The sequence below is a fragment of the Diceros bicornis genome, chromosome 33 (genome assembly GCF_020826845.1).
Source record: "Diceros bicornis minor isolate mBicDic1 chromosome 33, mDicBic1.mat.cur, whole genome shotgun sequence".
Classification (NCBI taxonomy): domain Eukaryota; kingdom Metazoa; phylum Chordata; class Mammalia; order Perissodactyla; family Rhinocerotidae; genus Diceros; species Diceros bicornis.
In genome coordinates this window covers 20,663,152-20,682,531 of record NC_080772.1, presented here as the reverse complement: position 1 = coordinate 20,682,531, position 19,380 = coordinate 20,663,152, and the positions used below count along the sequence as shown (strand labels likewise).

General features: G+C 36.9%; 1 protein-coding gene across 1 annotated transcript in view; it reads right to left on the bottom strand.

Annotated features, from left to right (window-relative positions):
• Window positions 1-19,380, bottom strand: part of C33H8orf34 (chromosome 33 C8orf34 homolog) — a 396,656-nt gene that overhangs the window by 322,385 nt on the left and 54,891 nt on the right. The gene's annotated exons all lie outside the window — the stretch shown is intronic.

Genomic DNA, 19,380 nt, shown 5'->3' with positions numbered 1-19,380 from the left:
CGTTCTCTACCTGCAGAAGCAAGCTGTTCCATTTTTGGACAGCTCTAATGACACCTTAAATTGGGCAGAAATATGCCTGAGGGTAATATCTACACATTGTTTTTTCCAGTCAGCAACAGCAAAGAGCAAGCTCCAATTTGTGGTCAATTAGAATCCCCAGATTGTTCTCATACGAACAGCTGCCAAGCCACATGGATATCATTTTGTGTTGTGTAACAGGATTTGTGAACTTGCATGCACCATTTTACAATTCATATCGGTCACATTTCATCTTGTTAGTTTTAGCCCAGAATACCAGTCTGTCAATTGTCATTTTAAGCTTAGATTCTGTGAGAGGCAGTGGTTCTAGTGAGTAGGCTAGAAAACCTAGTGAGTAGGCTAGTATTAGGAGTACTGACGGAGGGGTACTGGAAATTCCCCATCTCATTGTCTTTTTTTTGTCGGTGGCCTGTTTCCTCTGCCTTGAATGCTGTTCTCTCAGATGTTCAGATGGCTGGCTTGTCATCATTCAGTCTCTAAGGATACCTTCATAAAGAGGCTTACCCTAACCAATCTTCATAAGTCTGTATCACTTCATTGTTTTATTTTCTTCACAGCATTTAGCACTCTCCAGAATCATCACATTTAATATTTGCTTGTCTGTTTACCTGTCTCTCCTCCTCCCCCACCACAGCACTAAGAGCAAAGACTGGCCTGGTTTGATCTCTGCTCTCTTCCTAGAGCCTGGAACTCGACGTAGCTCACAGCTGGTGTTGAACAAATATCTGTTGAATGAGTGAGTGCTTGGTTTATTGATCACAGGTAAATATTAGTAATTAAAGTCCCTTACTGTCCTAATAAACAACAATTAAAGCATTCATAGATTTCTTAGCCCAGCAAAATATACTCTTCTGACCTCCTATACAAGAAACTGCTGTCATGATATCTCAGGAACATTTGTTGACATTTAGAGCAGTCTAGGAACACACAAATTTATCTGAGTAGAAGCTAAATGAATTTTGTAGATGATAAGACTCCAAGTTGATCTCAGAGACATGGTTAAGATAATTCAAGGTATCTCAAAAATGCATATATTGATCATAGAGTTGGAACTTAAAAAAGCAAAGGATTTCTACCATAAATACACTGTGAAGCAAAATATTTATCAAATGTAACACTTTTTTATATTCTGAAAAACAGGTATTCTGTTATTTAAAAATCTCAATTATTATGGTTATAACTAAAGAGGTCATTCCTCTATTGTGATAAAGCAATGCTGGGTTCAATTAAACCCCAATTATACATCAGTAGAACACAATTTAAAATATTTTGAATTTTCCTTCTGTAGAAGAGATATATTACCTTCTATTTAAATTCATTGTACACTACAGAAGCTACAAGAAAATAGAAAAATAAATAGAGGGACCAACTAGATTACTCTTGTCACAGAAGGCCTGTGCACTCAGATAAAGCAAAATTAGGTCAGATAACAGGGCTTTAAAGCCACAGCAATTTCTACCCTGAAACCTCTGAAGATATCATTCACTTTTTGTTTTTAACCTTTCAAATTAGATGGAAAGTTTCTGGGAGTATTCTTTCTTTTAAAATAAACTAAACTGTTCCTATATTGTTTTTAGAAGATGGATCATACAATCATAATAAACCAAGTAATCACTGTTAAATTTTTTTAATACCATCAGCCTAGTAACTAGTACTGGATACCCTTATATTCCATTAACGAATATATGAGGTTAAAGACACAGGACAAATTCAGTCATAAGTGAAATGAAAATACTTAATGTTTGCAATAGGGTATGTTGGGTATCTTGGTTGGGCAAGGGTCTAGTTTTAGATTATTGTATTTATAAGAGGAATTTTCCTGCCTCTTAATCCATGTATCTACTGGCATTAGGACCTGAATGATTTTAAGGACTTGAACTTGACAGAAACTTCCTTCCCAGACATCAAAATTTAAATCCTTAGATTTGCAAAGATGCTCCTGGCAATAAAAAGACTGGTTTTTCCCCGCTAGGATTTAGACACACAGAGACAGAACTGAGGGGCTGATGGACGGACAAAATGAAAAACAAGTCGTGCAGCTGCAACATCAGGTTGGAGAGAGAAATCCGACTGCAGAAGGTTTCGTTCGGATCATTCACCATAAGGAAAAATGGATTCTAGAATAGCAAGCCAGCGTCAGGGACCGAGGCTGAATACCATCAGGGAATGTTCTGTGCTTACAGAGAGGGAGAGGGGCTCATCTACAATTCCTAACATCAGTGCAAGAGTTGTGACACGAACTGCACTGGGAGCCACAGCCTGATCAAGACGGAGACTCTGTACATAGCCACCCGCTACCTGGGCCACCTGTCGGCCGCGCAGAGCCTCAGCCAGGAGAGCCGGCGACGCAGTGATGCTGCGCCCCCTGGCGGCTGCCAGCTCCGCCCCGACGGCAGCCCCGCGCAGGCGCAGAACCGGGCCTGGGCTCAGCCGCCAGTGTTGCGGCGTCCTGGGGGCCCGCGCCCGCCTGCCCTGGAGCCCTAGCGGCGCCCGAACGCAAGGTCCCCGACATGGGACCGTAAGTGACACTTCCTTACTGCCCTGGGATGCAGTCGCCCCCGCAGCTGTCGCGAGGGAAAGCCACTGCCCCAAGCCTGTCCCGGGACGCACACCAACCTTCTAACTCTCCATCATGTTAACTCTTTTGTATTAAAGGGCATATGACCCGGATACATAGAGTGGCTTCTGTTTTCCTGGTCGAACCCTTAATGATCTACCCAAAAGAAGTGTTAGCTAATTTTCATGATTACTATTACTTTTATATATTTATATCATATATTTTTCTATATTTATATGTTTATTACTACTATTATTACCATTTTATCCCATATTTTGTAGCAGACGTTTGTGATGCTATATATGCAAATTGCATCTTTTTATTGGCTTTATTTTTCTGATTATAAAACTAATAAGTTTATCTTAATATAGTGTATTATCGACTAGTTTTTAACTTCATGAATATACAGACAGAGAGAGACAGCCCTCTGCATTGATATCTGTTTCCTTTTTTGTTAATTATAATTTGTTACTGGTATGAATTAAAATACATATATATTTTTAAATATAAATACATATGAAGATAAAATTTTTAAAAATTTTGAAACACAATCTAGAGAACATAAATCGTTAAGTAATTACTGAGTGCAAATTTGTATTATATAACATGTAAGGACTACTGGAATTTAGGGCTATTATAACCAATAATAGACAACTTTCTACTATTTAGAACACTGGCACAATTAGTGAGCTGGAGAATGGTACCAACTAAATAGCGATGATGATTGTCACAAAATACATTTCAATTTTAATGTCCACTAGATAAAAGCAAAACCATGAGTGAATTGGTAGCTCATCATAGAGTCATTTATTATAAAACTGGAATTAGTAATCAGGCAACAGTAGAAATTATTTTAATAAAAGATCCATTTCATTTGATAAAAGCTATGGAATCCCTTGGTTAAGAAAAAAAATTAAAAAGCACATACGTACACACAAACAGCAAATATTACAGAACGTTTCTGGGTGTTGACCCAACCATGGGCTGACCCTGTAAGGTTTCACTGACTCCAGGTTAAGACCTCTTGCTGTATGCTGAGAGCATACAGACAGCATGGCATTTTGCCTAAAAATTTGTGAGTGGGAGTAAGTTACTTTTTGCCTTATTTCTCTGAGAGGTAAGTAGTACTTGTGTCCTTCCTAACCTCAGGAGAAAGTTATCTGGAAACAACATTAAAGCCCTTTCCAAAATCTCAGGACTTTGTTATTATATAGTTTTTTTGTTATATCAGTAAATATGCAGGAGACATTACACTCTATTAATAACGGAGGTGGTGTCAATCAGATATATTTTTTACTCAACATCTATAATTATCTTAAATATTAATTGTATATGGCACATAATCATCTGTTAGAATGTCATTTTGGTTCAAAACTGGCATTAAGATCTGATGACTGAATTAATTCATTCTAAATCTGCATATGTTTCAATTTTCTGATTTTAATTAGGTCTTATTAAAAATCTGCATCTGAGATCACAGCCTTCCAAACACCCGCCCCCACCATCACCACCCAACTGTATTTCATAAATGAGCAATGAATTGTCAACAAATAAATGAGAGAATGTCCGCTTGAAATTCAATTGTTCCCCAAACACCGTTTTTTCTTAAAAGGCTTATTTTAAATTGATGTCACCATTCCCAATTCATAGAATCCTCCTTGATTCACCCACACCAGAACCCATGCTTGCCTTCTCTCTCATTCCATTTTCCTGAATGGAAGTAGAATGGGGAAAATTTTTTTCTGCCTCATTACACCTCCAAGCTCTGTTATGAGTTTTAGCTTCGATAAGAAATGGGTTCCAATGCAGTATCTAGGTTTCCATGCACAAATGAGAAGGGGACAGACATCTGTTTGATGTTTTCCTGTCAGACCCTTCCATTCAGAGAACTCAAGACTGTCCTCTGTTTTTTCAACTTTCTTCCACCTCAGGACTATTCCCAGGCCTGCCCTAAACCCACTTCTCTTATTCCCAATCAAAACTGAAATTTCATTGGAAAGATGAGCTCAACAGGAAAGGAAGCAATGTGAACAGCAATGATTAAAAATATCAGTTATTGGGGCTGGCCTGGTGGCGTTGTGGTTAAGTTCGTGTGCTCCACTTTGGTGGCCAGAGTTCACGGGTTCAGATCCCGGGCACGGACCTATAGACTGCTTGCTAAGCCATGCTGTGGTGGCGTCCCATATACAAAATAGAGGAAGATTGGCATAGATGTTAGCTCAGGGACCATATCCCTCAAGCAAAAAGAGGAAGATTGGCAATAGATGTTAGCTCAGGGCCAATCTTCGTCAGCAAAAAAAATATATATATATATCAGTTATTTATTAAGCCCAATATGCCCAAGTGTCAAGTATTTTACATAGATTTAATCATTCACTATACATTAAAGGATTGCATACAAGATGCACAACGCAACTAGTATATATGCACATTTACAAAGTGTTAACTCCTTGCTTATTTCAGGTCACATGCCCCACCAACAACCCACCAATGCAAACAATCACAGCCACACATCCAAACACAACCACACAGGCCTAAGGAATAAGAAAATTCACATCCCTGTTTGAAAGGCTCTTGGCCCTTCTTCAATATGATTTAATATAAAATTAGGTTTATGATACTCATTTGTAATAAACAAGAAAGGGCATCTCACTAGCCTAACAAGTTGTACATTATGGAATATAATCCAGGTAGAGAAAATAAAAAATAAAAAGTTGTTTTATGATAAAGATTAAGAATAATGAAAATACCACAACTAAAAATTAATCATTCTAAATTCTAAAGCTGAATCTTGGACACTGAATTCTCTCTGCTTTTAATAATATAGGCAAATAATAAATAAATCTAACCAGCAGAACCATCAGATGATGATAAGTGATGTAATATTTTGTCTAATGCCTACTAATCCTTCCTCTAATACAGATATCTTCTCAGATGAAGTTATTAAATATTTAGTATCCACTTTGAGACAGTTTTCATATAAAAGTACAAGCTTGTAGTTAAATTTCCAGGCAAACATCAAAGTCCCCAGTGAGAAATATTAGGACACCATATGGAAATATTTGGAAATACTTTCAGTTAGAGGATTTATCTTGTTTAACACAACAGTCTATCAAAGCAACTTATTTGGTGTTAGGTAGGACTTTCCACAGCCGTACTTGAAAATACCTCTGCAGGAGTACAAAACAGGTGATACGCAGCAGAAATAGTCAAGCACTTCAAAACTCAAAGAAATTAATTCAATCAATCCATGATGGAAGTAGTAGACGTATGTAGAAGTCTTCATAAGAAGGAGAATGCCTCTCAGTTGAGTAATAATTACTTCATTTTAGCCTTTTATCATTTATAAAGAATGTTTAAAACAAGGTGCTAAGCATGACAGAATAATGAGGAAATTTCATAGTGCATACCCAGCACTTCCTTTCGCAATTGATGATCTAAGGAAAGGATGTAACACATTTCTGTCTCTATGGCAAATCTATCTTCAAATTCGTGATGGATACATTGGACCATCATGGGTGAACACTACTACTCAGTAAGTCCTTACCCTCATTCTATGCACCCTAAAAGAGTCATAAATCAAGTGGCTACATATATACGGGCCTGTTTCTAGAACCTATAACCTATTCCATTAATCTATTTGTCAATCTTACGCTATCATTGCAATATCTTAATGACTAGAGCTATAATATAAATTCTACTACTTTCAGGAAAAATTCATCTGGTCTTGTTTGTATCACCTTTCTAGCTCTTCTGCCAAGATTATGTTCATTTTTCTCTTATCTTCTTTGGATTGATTGAAATTTATTCTATTTTTTTCTCTACTATTCTGAAAGTTATACACACTTTTAATATTTTTTTGGTGATTACCCAGAGATTGTAAAATTAATACTTGATGTATCTACATTAATTATTAATTGCTATTTTTCCCTCATCTCAGATTTTGAAAGGAACTTAGAATACTTTCATTCCATTTATCACCCCTGGCTTATATTTTTATTGTTGTTTATTATAATTTTATATATATAAAACATATGTAATATATGTGTGTATATAATATATACCATATATTATATATATATACATATAAATTAAACCGCACAAGATATGTTTAATTTTTATTTTATACCATTAGGATAAATTTATATGTACCCATATAGTTACCATTTTCATCGCTCTCGTTTCTTCCTTCATCTCCAACCATCCATCTAGGATCATTCTCAGCAGCATAAAGAATACCCTTAATTTTAGAGTTGACAAATACTATATGTTTTGGTTTGCACAGCAACGTCTTTTTTTGCTTTTAAACTTGAAATATTTTCATTGTATCTGACTATATATTGGGATTGCTTTCTTTCCATTTTCTTTTCTTTCCATTATTCCTTTTGAGAACTCACCCATACTTCTTTAAAGAATATCTGACTTGTTCTAGAGATGTTTTTAAGACTTTCTCTTTTTATTATTTTTTATTTGCGTTTTTAAGAAAGTTTTTAATTTTGAAATAACTATAAATTCACAGGAGTTGCAAATATACGTACAAGGAGCTTCCATGTACCCTTCACCCAGCTTGTGCCAATATTATGCAAAACTATAGTACAAAATCAAACCTACGAAACTGACGTTGGTACAAGCTGCAGAGCTTCTTCAGATTTCACCAGGTTACATGCGTGCGTGTGTGTGTGTGTGTGTCTGTGGAGCTCTCTGCAATTTTATCACATGTAGATACATAACTGTACCATCATCACAAGACTCCCTCTTGCTATCATTTTATAGTCACATCGACCCACTACTCCACCCCACATCAAAGCCCTGGCAACCACTATTCTATTCTCCATCTCTATGGCAGTAATTATTTCACAATGTTATATTAAAGGGATAAAAAAATTACATGTCATTTTGAAGTTGGCAAAACTCAGCGAAATTTCCTTGAGGTTCATTCCAAGTTGTTGTGTGTATCAATAGTTTATTCCTTTTTACTGCTGAGTATTATTCTGTGGTGTGGATATGCCATAGTGTGTTTAACCATTCATTAATGGTTATTAATGATTAATAATTAATTCATTGAAATTAATTAATATATAATTCATTAGCTATTAATAACCATCAAAAGACATTTGGTTAGTTTCCAGGTTTTGAGTATTACAAATAATGTTGCTATGAACATTTGTGTGTAGGCTTTTGTGTGAACATAAGTTTTCATTTCTCTGGGATAAATGTCTAAGAGTGCACTTGATGGGTTGTATGCTATGGTCATTTTTAGCTTTAAAAAGAACTGTTAAACCATTTTCAGAGTGACTATATAATTTTACATTCACACCTGCAATAAGTAAGTAATTTTAGTCATTCTTATAGATTTATATTGATATCTCATTGTAGTTTTAATTGCATTTCTCTAATGGCTGAGATGTTGAACATCTCATGTGCTTGTTTGCCATGTGTAAATCTTCTTCAGTGAAATGTCTAGACATATCTTTTGCCCATTTTCTAATGGGATTATTTGGCTTTTTACTGTTGAGTTTTGAGAGTTCATTATTATATTATAGATACTAGTACTTTGTTGGATATGTGACTTGAAAATATTTTTTCCCATTCCATAGTTTCACTTTTTATCTTCTTAATGGGATTTTTCCTAGTGCAAAAGTTTTTAATTTTGACGAGGTCCCATTTCTCAATTTTTCCTTTTGTGGATCATGCTTTTGGTGGCATATGTAAGAGCTCTTCATCAAGCTCTAAATCCTGAGAGTTTTCTCCTAAGTTTTCTTCTAAAAGTTCTAAAGTTTTATGTTTTACATTTAAGTCAATGACTCATTTTGAGTTAATTTTTGCAAAAGGTGTCAAGGTTTAAGGTTTGAGGTCAAGGCTCAATTTTTTGCCTATGGATGTTCAATAGATCTAGCACCATTTATTGAAAAGGCTATCCTTCCTCCATGGAATTGCTTTTGCTTCTTTGTCAAAAATGAACTGGCATATTTATTTAGTGCATCTATTTCTGGGTTCTCTATTTTGTTCATTGATCTGTGTGTTTATCCCTCTACCAGCATCACAATGTCTTGATTTCTGTATTCACATACCAAGCTTTAACATCAGGAAGAATGATTCTTCCCACTTTATTATTCTTTCTCAAAATTATTTTGGTTTTTCTAGGCCCTTTCTATATAAATTATAGAATAAAACTGACTATGTCTACAACAAACCTTGCTGAGATTTTGATAGACATGCATTAAGCCTGAACATCGATTTAGGGAGAAATGACATCTTTACTATGGTAAGTCTTGCAATTCATGAACACTGTGTGCACCTCCAATTATTTAGTTGTTCTTCAATTCCTTTCATCAGCATTTTGTAATCTTCATTATAGAGATCTGGTACATGTTGTGTTGTTTTTTCTTTTTTAGTTTTATATCTAAGCATTTTATTTTCTTTGGAACCATTGTAAGTAGTATTACATTTTTATTTTAGCTTCCACTTGTTCTCTGTTAGTATAGAGAAATACAATTGATTATATGTATTGGTTTTGTATCCTACAACCTTACTGAACTCACATTATTTCTGGGAGTTTCTTGGCATTATCTACATAGAAAATCATGTAACTTGCAAATAGAGACAGTTTTATTTCTCCCATTCCAACCCGAGTGCCTTTGATTTCTTTTTTGTTTTACTGCAGTGGCTAGAACTTCGAGTACCATGTTGAATAGCAGTGGTGACAGTGGACATCCTTGCCTTGTTCCCAATCCTAGAGGCAAAGCATTTAGTTTTTCATCATTAAGTACGAGTTAGCTGTAAACTTTTTGTAAATTCTTTTATGATGTTGAGAAAGTTTCCCTCTATTCTTAATGTACTGATAGTTTTTATAAGAATAGGTGTTGAATTATGTCAAATGATTGATTTGCATCAATTGATATATAATTTTTCTTCCTTAGCCTGTTGATATGTTGAATTACATTAACCTGATTTTCAAATATTGAACTAGCCTTGCATATCTGAAATAAATCTTAATTGGCGATGCTATATAATTCTTTTTATACACGGTTGGATTTGATTGGCCGAAATTTTTTTTAGAACTTCATCTAAATTCATAAGATATATTGGTCTGTAGTTTTCTTTTTTTGTCCTGTTTTTGTCTGGTTTTGGTATCAGGGTAATACTGACTTCGAAAAATGAATTGGGAAATGTTCTCTTCCACTTTATAGAAGAAATAAAATTTTGTTAATTTCATAAAGTTTTGGTAGTTTGTATTTTTTAAAGAATTGGTCCATTTCTCGTTGAATTTATGAGTATAAGGTGGTTCTTAGCATTCCCTTGTTATCCTTTTAATGGTTGGAGGATCTACTGTGATATCCCTTGTCCCATTCCTATAGTGAAGATTTACATCTTCTTTCTTTTTATCTCTGTCAATCTTGCTAGAGATTTATCACTTTTGTTGATTTCTAAAATCCAACTTTTTGTTTCATAGATTTTCTCTTTTTTGTTTCAATTTCATTGTTCTCTATTACTCCCTATCTTCTGCTTGATTTGGATTTACTTCACACATCTTTTTCTAGTTTCCTTTTTTTTAGTGAGGTAACATTGGTTTATAACATGATATAAATTTCAGGTGTACATTATTATATTTAGATTTCTGTATAGCCTACATCGTGTTCACCACCAAAAATCTGGTTGCCATCTGTCACTGTTCAAATGTGCCCCTTGACCCCTTTCATCCTCGCCCCATACCCTTCCCCTCTGGGAACCACCAATCTATTCTCTGCCTCTATGTGTTTCTTGTTGCTGCTGTTTTATCGTCTAGATATCAGTGAAATCACACGGTATGTGGCTTTCTCCATCTGAAATTAGGGGGTGTGATGCCTCTAGCTTTGTTCTTTTTTCTCAGGATTGCTTTGGCTTCTCCGGGTCTTTTGTTGTTCCATATAAATTTTAGGATTCTTTGTTCTATTTCTGTGAAAAACATCATTGGGACTTTGATAGGGATTGCATTGAATCTGTAGATTGTTTTAGGTATATGGACATTTTAACTATGTTTATTCTTCTAACCCATGAGCATGGAATATCTTTTCATTTATTTGTGTGTTCTTTGATTTCTTTCAACAATGCTTTGTAGTTTTCAGCATACAGAACTTTCACCTCTTTGGTTAAATTTATTTCTAGGTATTTTATTCTTTTTGTTGGAATTGTAAATGGGCTTGCATTCCTGATTTCTCTTTCTGCTAGTTCATTGTTAGTGTATAGAAGCACAACTCATTTTTGTATGTTGATTTTGTACCCTGCAAATTCACTGTATTCGTTTATTATTTCCATTCGTTTTTTGGTGGATTCCAGGCTTTACTACATATAAAATCATGTCATCTGCAAATAGTGACAGTTTTACTTCTTCCTTTCCAATTTGATCCTTTTTATTTCTTTTTCTTGCCTGATTGCTTTGGCTAGGACTTCCAATACTGTGTTGAATAAGAGTTGTGAAAGTGGGCATCTTTGTCTGGTTCCTGTTCTTAAAGGGATAGCTTTCAGTTTTTCACCATTGAGTATGATATTAGCTGTGAGTCTGTCATGTATGGCCTTTATTATTGAGGAAAATACCTCAACTTTCCTTCTATATCCATTTTATTCAGAGTTTTTATTGTAAATGAATGTTGTATCTTGTTGAATGGTTTCTCTGCATCTATTGATATGATCATGTGAATTTTATTCTTTATTTTATTGATGTGGTGTATCATGTTGATTGATTTTCGGATGTTGAACCATCCCTGCATCCCTGGAATAAATCCCACTTGATGATGGTGTATGATCTTTTTTAATGTATTGTATTCAATGTGCTACTATTTGGTTGAGGATTTTGCATCTACGTTCACAAGCAATACTGGACTATAATTTTCTTTTTTTCTGTTGTCCTTGTCTTGTTTTGGTATCAGGGTAATGTTGGCCTCTAAAATGAGTTAGGAAGCATTCCTACCTCTTCAATTTTTTGGAAGAGTTTGAGAATGATAGGTATTAAGTCTTCTTTGAATGTTTGGTAGAATTCACTGGAGAAGCCATCTGGTCCTGGACTTTTGTTTTGGGGAGATTTTTGATTATTGTTTCAATTGCCTTACTAGAGATAAGTCTATTCAGATTCTCTATTTCTTCTTTATTCAGTTTGGGAAGATTGTATGATTCTAAGAATTTACCCATTTCTTCTAGGTTATCCAATTTGTCGGTGTATAGCTTTTCATAGTATTCTCTTATAATCCTTTGTATTTCTGTGGTGTCTGTTGTAATTTCTCCTCTTTCATTTCTGACTTGATTTATTTGAGCCTTCTCTCTTTTTTAATTAGTGAGTCTAGCTAAAGGTTTATCAATATTGTTTATCTTTTCAAAGAACCAGCTCTGGGGCCGGCCCTGTGCCATAGTGGTCAAGTGCCTGCATTCCACTGCTGGCGGCCCCGGTTCGGATCCCGGGGGCACACTGATGCACCACTTGTCAGGCCATGCTGTGGCGGGGTCCCATATAAAGTAGAGGAAGATGGGCATGGATGTTAGCCCAGGGCCAGTCTTCTCCAGCAAAAAGAGGAAGATTGGCATGGATGTTAGCTCAGAGCTGATCTTCCTCACCAAAAAAAAAAAGAACCAGCTCTTAGTTTCATTGACCTTTTCTATTGTCTTTTTTTTTTTTTTTTTGGTTTGGAAGATTAGCCCTGAGCTAACATGTGTTGCCAATCTTCCTCTTTTTGCTGAGGAAGATTGGCCCTGGGCTAACATCCACACCCATCTTCCTCTACTTTATATGTGGTATGCCTGCCACTGCACAGCTTGATAAGTGGTGCGTAGGTCTGCATCCAGGATCCAAACCTGCAAACCCTAGGCCGCCAAAGCAGAGTGTGTGAACTTAACCACTACACCACCAGGCTGCCCCCTATTGTCTTTTTAGTCTCTATTTCATTTATTTTCACTCTGATTTTTATTATTTCCTTCCTTCTAATGACTTTGGGCTTCATTTGGTCTTTTTCTAGACTCCTTTAGGTGTAAGGTGAGATTGTTTATTTGAGCTTTTTTTTGTTTCTTGAGGTAGGCCTGTATTGCTATATACTTCCCTCTTAGTACTGCTTTTGCTGTATCTCATAAATTGGTATGTCTTATTTTCATTTTCATTCTTTTCCAGGCCTTTTTTGTTATCTCCTTTGATTTCTTCATTGACTCAATAGTTTTTCAGTAGCTTTTTATTTGATCTCCACATATTTGTGACTTTTCCAGCTTTCTTCTTGTAGTTGATTTCTTGTTTCATACTGTGTGGTTGAAAAAGATGCTTCATACTATTTCAATCTTCTTAAATTTATTGAGATTTGTTTTGTGGCCTAACGTGATCTATCCTGCAGAATGTTCTATGTACATTCAAAAAGAATGTGTATTTTGCTGTTTTCAGATAGAATGTTCTTTAAATATCTATTAAGTCCATTTGGTCTGTGTCATTAAAGGTCAATGTTTCCTGGGGCCGGCCCCGTGGCATAGCAGTTAAGTGCGCGCCCTCCGCTGCTGGTGGCCCGGGTTCGGATCCCGGGTGCGCACCGATGCACCACTTGTCAGGCCATGCTGTGGCGGTGTCCCATATAAAGTAGAGGAAGATGGGCACAGATGTTAGCCCAGGGCCAGTATTTCTCAGCAAAAAGAGGAGGATTGGCATGGATGTTAGCTCAGGGCTGATCTTCCTCACAAAAAGAAAAAAAAAGGTCAACATTTCCTTATTGATCTTCTTCTGGATGGTCTATTCATTAATGTTAGTGGGATGTTCAAGTCCCTTGCTATTATTGTGTTACTGTCAATTTCTCCTTATATGTCTGTTAATATTTGCTTTATGTATTTAGGTGCTCCTATGTTGGATGCATAGATATTTACAAATGTTATATCCTCTTGTTGGATTGTTCCCTTTATCATTATGTAGTGCCCTTCTTTGTCTCTTGTTACAGTTATTGTTTTAAAATCTATTTTGTCTGATATAACTATTGCTACCCCAGCTTTCTTTTTGTTTCCATTTGCATGGAATATCTTTTCTATTCCTTCACTTCAGTCTCTGAGTGTCTTTAAATCTGAAGTGTGTCTCTTGTATGCAGTATATATATAGGTCTTGTTTTTTTATCCATTCAGCCACCCTATGTCTTTTGATTGGAGTATTTAGTCCATTTACATTTAAAGTGATTATTGATAGGTATGTAGTTATTGCCATTTTGTTATCTTTTTTGGGGGATGTTTTTGTAGCTCTTCTCTGTTCCTTTCTTCTTCTCTTGCTCTCTCCCCTTGTGATTTGATGACTTTCTTTAATGTTATGTTTGGGTTCTTTTCTCTTTATTTTTGTGTGTGTGTATTTATTATAGGTTTTTGGTTTGTGGTTACCATGAGGTTCATATATAACAACCTATATATATAGCAATCTATGTTAAGTGGATGATCTCTTAAATTTGACCTCACACTAAAAGCCCTATATTTTTACTCCCCACCCTGTTTTATGTTTTCAACATCATATTTTACCTCTTTTAATTTTGTGTATCCCTTAACCTCTTATCACAGATACAGATGATTTTAGTATTTTTGTCTTTTGACCTTCATACTAGCTTTATAAGTGGTTGATCCACTACCTTTACTGTATATTTGCCTTTACCAGTGATATTTTTTCTTCGATAATTTTCTTATTTCTATTTATGGCCTTTTCTTTTCCACCTAAATAAGTCCTTTTAACATTTCTTATAAAGCTGGTTTAGTGGTGATGAACTCCTTTAGTTTTTGCTTGTCTGGAAAACTCTTTATCTCTCCTTCCATTCTGAATGATAACCTTGCTGGATAAAGTATTCTTGGTTGTAGGTTTTTTTTCTTTTCAGCACTTTGAATATATTGTACCACTCCCTTATAGCTTTTCAAGTTTCTGCTGAAAAGTCAGCTGATAGACTTCTAGGGTTTTCCTTATATGTAACTTGTTGCTTTTCTCTTGCACCTTTTAAGATTTTCTCTTTATCTTTAATTCTTGATATTTTAATTACAACGTGTCTTGTATGGGCTCTTTGGGTTCATCTTGTTTGGTACTCTGTGCTTCCTGTATCTGCATGTCTGTTTCTTTCCCTAGGTTAGGGAAGTTTTCAGCTATTATTTCTTCACATAAGTTCTCTGCCCCTTTGTCTCTCTCTTCTCCTTCTGGGACCCGTATAATGTGAATGTTAGTAGGTTTGATGCTGTCCCAGAGGTCCCTTAAATTGTCCTCTTTCTTTTTAATTCTTTTTTTTTTTTTCTGTTCAGCTTGGGTTATTTCCTCTACTCTGTTGTCCAGATCAGTGATCTGTTCTTCTGTGTCATCTACTCTGCTGTTGATTCTCTCCAGTGAATTTTTCGTTTCAGTTATTGCATTCCTCAGCTCTAATTGGTTCTTTTGTATATTTTCTAATTCTTTGTTGAAGTTTGCACTGTGTTCATCTATTCTTCTCCCAAGTTCACTGAGCATCCTTATGACTATTACTTTGTACTCTTCATTAGGTAGATTGTTTATCTCTGTTTCAGTTAGCTCTTCTTAGGAGGATTTGTCTTCTTCTTTATTTGGAGCATATTCCTCTTTCTCCTCATTTTGCCTACTTCTCTGTGTCTATTTCCATGTATTAGGTAGATCTGCTACATCTCCCAGTCTTGGAAATGTGGCCTTACATAGGAGATGTCTTATGGGGCCCACCAGCATGCCCCCCTCTCATCACCCATGCCAAATGCTCCAGGAGTGTCACCTGTGTGGCCTGCGTGTGCCCTTCTGTTGTGGCCAGGCCACTATTGCTGTGGGCATGTGGGTAGCCAGGGCTGGCTCCCAAACCAGTTGGTTGCAAGGCCTGCCCACCTGCTGTGGGTGCACTATTGGGAGGGACAACCCCCCTGACATGGGCTGACTGTATGCCCCAGGGGCATGCAACTGCTTCAGGTGTGGTGGTGGGCAGGGAAGGCCCCTAGTGCCAGTGGCTGGGCACCCAGGACTGCTGCTGGCTCACTCGTGGATGGGGCAGGCCCCCATTGCTGCTGGGCATGTGGCCTGGCAGCACAGCTATTGCTAGCTCACTCTTGGGTAAGCTAGCAGGCCTCTGGCAGGGCAGCATGTGACCCTTTCAGAAGTTAGTGGGTGGGGCAGATCCCCTCTGTGGCTGTTTGCAAGGCCTGGTTGCACAAGTCTGCTGTGAGCTTGCTGGTGGGCAGGGTAGGCTCCTGAGGCAGGCTGCCTGTGCTGCCTGGCTGCAACTGATTGCCTCAGTGCTCCAGTGGGGAGGCAGGCCCCTGTGCTTATAGGGTAGCAGAAGGATTCCAAAATGGCACCTGCCAGCATCTGTGTCAGCACAGCTGAGCTAGGTCACAAAAGTGGCTGCCACCAATGTCTTAGTCCCTGGGAGGGGCCCAGCTGCCTCCTGCCTCTTCCAGGAGGTGCTCCAAGCTTAGTAAATGAGTCTCTTTTACCAATAGACTATGCACTTCTCCGACTGGTGTTTTTGTCCTAGTGTCTGGGTCAACTGAGTCTGTGAGTGGGCCCCTTAAGAGGAGGATTTCCTTTCCCTGAAGCCTATAGTTTTCCTGGGCATATTCCCCACTGGTTTTCAAAGCCAGATGCTTTGGGGTCTCATCTCTCTTGTGCTGAATCTAAGGGCTGGGGTGCCTAATGTGGAGCTCAAATCCCTTGCTTCTCCAGGAAAAGCACTGTATCTTTGAGATCACTCCTGACCATGAAGTGCTGTGGCTAGAGTGTGGTTTTTTCCTCAGCAGGACTGTATCTCTGCCTCGTCCACCCCTCTCTCTGTTGTCCCTTATTGTGGAGGTTCGTTTCATTCCATTTCCAGATCTCTCTTGAGGAAGTTATTCCACATGTAGTCGCAGGTTTGTTGTGTCCCTGGGAGGAGGACCAGAATCCTCTTACACTGCCATCTTCCAAAAACTCCCCTCTAGTTTCTTGAAGTAAGAAATTAGATTATTGTTTTGAGATCCTTCCTCTTTCCAATGTAAATTTCCCTTTCAGCACTACTTTAGATGCCTCTCACAAATTTGGATATGTTGTATTTTCACTTTGATTCCATTTTATATGTTTTATATCTTTTGACTCTTACTTTTTGACCCATGGATATTTTAGAAATGTTTTTTTCTTTCCAAGTGTTTGGAGATTTTCCTGTTGTCTTTCTCTTATAGATATCTCTTTGATTCCATTATGATCAGAACGTATTCTATAGAATTCCAATTCTTTTAACTTGGTTAAATTTTGTTTTATGACTCAGCATATGGTCTGTCTTAGAGAATGTTCCATGGGCACTTGAAAAGAATGTATTCTGCTGATGTTGGGTGGAGTATTCTATAAATTTCCATTAGATTTAGTTCTTTTTTCCTAACTTCTATTTCTTATCTGAGATTTTCTAATTTTTCATTTGTTTCAAGAGAATTTATAATTGATTGGGGTTTTTCCCCAGATTAATTGAGATAAATTGACACATAACATTGTACAAGTTTAAGGTGTACAATGTGATGATTTGACATACATATATATTGTGAAATGATTATCAAAATAAGATTAGTTAACACATCCATCACCTCATATAATAATTTTTTTGTGTGGTGAGAAAATTTAAGATCTGCTCTTTTACCAACTTTCAAGTGTATACTACAGTATTGTTAACTATTGTACCATGCTATACATTAGATCCCCAGAACTTATTCATCTTATTACTGGAAGTTTGTACTCTTTGACCAACATCTCCTCATTCCCCCCACCTTTCAGCCCCTGGCAACCACCATTCTACTCTATTTCTCTGAGTTAGGTTTCTTTATAATCCACATATAAGTGAGATGATATAGTATTTTTCTTTCTCTGTCTGACATTTCACTTAGCATAATGCCCTCAATGTCCATCTATGTTGTCACAAATGGCAGGATTTCCTTCTTTTTAATGGATGAATTATATTTCATTGTGTGTGTGTGTACATATACATACATATGCACATGAGAGAATGGAGCAGAATAATTATTTGAAGAGATTGTTCATAATTGATAATATTAATTTGAGTGCCTCGGTTGTGCAGCGGTTTCTGTTGTGATTTCCTGGTCCTTTAGCCAGTGAGAGCAGGCTCTTGTTGTTGTGTTTCTTTGTTTCGTTTTGTTTTATCTGTGTCTGTTGGTGGTTCCAGGTTGTAAGCCTCCTTAGCTCTTGGTCCAGGGTATACAAGATATAAAAAGAAAACCCAGGGAACTCATCATGTTTTTATTCTTCCAAGACAGTCCTCCTTCTTCCCAGATTTTAGAGTCCTTTTATCATTGTCTGTTGAGTAATGTCCAAGGTATTTAGTAATGTCCAAGGTATTTAGAAGGGAGGAGCAAGTAAAGTGAGTCTACACCATTTTGTTCCAAAACTTGAAGTGTAGTTTTATTTTGTTTCTTAATTTGCAGTTTTATTATGATCTGTTTACTTGTGGATTTTTCTTTTAATTTCTTTACTTGTGATTCATTAGGATTTTTACATCTATGGATCACTGTCTTGCATAATTTGGGAAAATCTTCAGCTGTGCTCTCTTCAAATAATTATTCTGCTCCATTCTCTCTATCTTCTACTTCTGGGACCCCAAATAAATATGCTTTAAACTTTCTCACTGCTTTCCCATTACATCAACTCTGCTTCTGTTTTTACTCTTTTTTCTCATGAGCTTCATTCTGGATATTTTCTTCTAACTTATCATTGAGTTTCCTAATTTTCTCTTTGGCTGTGTTAATCCTGCTATTAAACTTATATTTTGAGTTCTTAACTTCTGGTAATGCACTCTTTATTTTTAGATTTTTTTTACACAGAAGTTCTCTTGAAATTTTAATACTGCCTTTTATCTCCTTGAACATAGTAAGCATAATTACTTTAATGTCTGTGCCTGACAACATCTCCAGACTGCTTGTTTATTTTGATTGTCTATTACTTCTGCTGGTTCCTCTTGATATTGTGCTCATTTTTTTAATTGTATGTCAGATATTGCATTTGATAATTTGCTTTTAGGAGTGATCTGAGGCCTAGGATGATGTTACCTTCCTCCCGAAAGCAGGAAGTACAGGGTACCTGTGGATACTAACAATCCACAATCACTTTGAATCCATTTCAAGAATTTAGATTTTTCTGGAACTCCAGATGACTCAAAACTGGGATGCAGCTTTGTGAGAATTCGTTTTCTGGACCTTTCTTACTAGGGTGAAGTTTTTCTGATTCTCAACCCAAAGTTTTTTGTTATCCTGACTTCTGGCAGTCCCTGGTCTCCAACTATAGCCCCCTCTGCCTGTGAAACTATCAAAAACACTCCATAGCCTCTCACTGGCCTCTTAGAAAGGACTAATGCTCTTAGGACAAAAGCAGCCCCAAACACATGCCTCACCACGCCAAATTTCCATCTTCCCTTTGATCTTGGCCCAGTCATCCTTCACTAACTTGTTAGCTCTTTGAAGCTCTCAAACAGATGTTTTCTATATTTTGACCAATTATTTCAGTTTCCTTAATGCTTGGTCTAAATTATCTAGTCCATCATTACTAAACTTTTTCAGAATTACTCATAAAAAATGTGATCAAGGGGCCAGCCTGGTGGCGTAGTGGTTAAGTTCACGCGCTCTGCTTTGGTGGCCTGGGGTTCACAGGTTCAGATCCTGGGTGCGGACCTATACACCACTCATCCAGCCACACTGTGGTGGCATCCCATATACAAAGTAGAGGAAAATGGGCATGGATGTTAACTTAGGGCTAATCTTCCTCAGCAAAAAGAGGAAGATTGGCAGTGGACGTTAGCTCAGGGCCAATC